Below are 2,260 nucleotides of genomic sequence, written 5' to 3' on the forward strand. Positions count from 1 at the left end.
GAAGAGACTGTAAAATTGGGGTAATATGATCATATTTTCTTGACCTGGTAAGGACTCGAGCTGCTGCATTTTGGACTACCTGTAGCTTGTTTATTGAAGAAGCAGGACAACCACCTAGAAGTGCATTACAATAGTCCAGTCTAGAGGTCATGAATGCATGAACTAGCTTTTCTGCATCAGAAACAGATAACATGTTTCGTAGCTTGGCAATGTTTCTAAGATGGAAGAATGCTGTTTTTGTAACATGGGAAATATGGTTTTCAAAAGACAAGATGCTGTCTAATATAATATGACTGTAGAGGAAGTAACAGTACATCCGTCTAGTTGCAAACTGTAGTCTACAAGATTCTGTGTATTGTGTTTTGGTTCATCAAGTAATATATCTGTCTTATCCGAATTTAATAGGAGAAATTTTTTAACACACTCTGTTAGCTTAGATAAAGTTTCATCTGGTCTTGTTGAGATATATAGCTGAGTATCATCAGCATAACAGTGGAAACTAATCCCGTATTTTCTAATAATATTACCAAGGGGCAACATGTATATTGAAAATAGCAGAGGACCTAGGACGGATCCTTGTTGCACTCCATATTTTACTGGTGATAAATGAGAGGACTCCCCATTTAAGTAAACAAAATGGTAGCGATCGGACAGGTAGAATCTAAACGATCTTAGAGCCTGCCCTTGAATACCTGTATAGTTTTGTAATCGATCTATGATTATGTTGTGATCTATGGTGTCAAAAGCAGCACTAAGATCAAGTAAAACTAGCGACGAGATGCAGCCTTGATCTGATGCAAGAAGCAAGTCAATTGTAATTTTAACAATTGCAATATTAATGTTATGGTGGAGTGTTCCGTCTAAATGCTGGGAAACAGTTTCAGCTTGCTTTGGACTGCTAAATAATTTTACAATATTGATGCACAGATATAGGGTATCCGAGCAGCTTTGATTGGAAAGACCTTGTCATGAAATTAGAAACCTCATCAACTCTCCCTGGAGATAAAATGACAGCACTGAAACTACTTGCATTATAGAGGCATGTGTGAGTTATATGCAAACCTTTAGGTAGCTATTCACATTCTGTACTCTGCCAGTGACAGTGGCATCAAAGCTCTAGCTGATAAAAACTTACCTCAGATCCTTGATGGCACAAGAACGTCTGAGTGCTCTTGCCATAATTAGCATCATCAGTCATGATGCTGGCAGCCAGCTGTCCTGTGATGATGTAATACATGACTTTGCAAGCAAAAAGACAAGACAGGCAAGAATTTAGGCCTGGGCAAAAATAGGACTTTCTTTGATGTCATAATTCACTACTCTGAAACAATATCTTATTCAGTTCAGTTGTGAAATGTCGTTTTGTAAATTATTTAATATTTATTAATTATTTTGAATATCTGTCATTGGAATGTGTGTGTATGTTTATTTATTTTTTGCTCTCCATAGTCTTAGGATTTTATTTAAGATATTTATTAATTTTCACCTACACACATTGTGTTTGTCCTTACCAAGTTATCATGGTTGTTTAATAATTTATGAATAATGAAATTAGTGTATTGAATAACATTTTATTGTTAATTTGACATATTATCCCTATTACGATTGTCTTTCTGTGTCAGTGAAAGACAAGTATGTTGAGTACAATGGAGGCCATCTTGAAATCTGTTTAGTCCTGCTTTTTTTGTCTTTACCACAGTATGAAAACTATCAAAAATATCAGTAACATATGTCACATTGACTCTCCTAATTAAAACATTATCTGCTGTATATATTTCAAATGCTAAACAATAACAACTTTACATAGAATCCTACAGTTTCAGCACAGATGGCTATGAAGCAGTCTACATAAATGTCTACATCATGACACATTTTACCCCACTTTACATCAATATAATTTTTTTCTCATGTAATTTGATCATCAAGAAGTCACGAGAATCAAGAGTTTTGTATAGAAGGAGAGTTGTACGACAGCTCAGCTGTGCCTTGCGTCAAGTAGGTGAAGGTTTTTTACAGCATCGTTGGTCACTAAATGTTAAAATGAATCAAGAGTAGAACTTTACACCAGGTTTACAGGAGGTTTTCTTTGTGTGAATTCACCGTTGTGTTTCAGTGATGTGCTCATCTCAAACGTGCCTCATGCCCCTTTTGTTTGTCATATCATCATTCTCCTAATGAGCTGGGGACCTGAATCAGTTGTGTTTGTTAAAGGAAACATTTAACACATGCATTCGGTGTTGAGGCTCCAGGACAGAGCTGA

Source organism: Carassius auratus, chromosome 19, assembly GCF_003368295.1.
Source record: "Carassius auratus strain Wakin chromosome 19, ASM336829v1, whole genome shotgun sequence".
Classification (NCBI taxonomy): domain Eukaryota; kingdom Metazoa; phylum Chordata; class Actinopteri; order Cypriniformes; family Cyprinidae; genus Carassius; species Carassius auratus.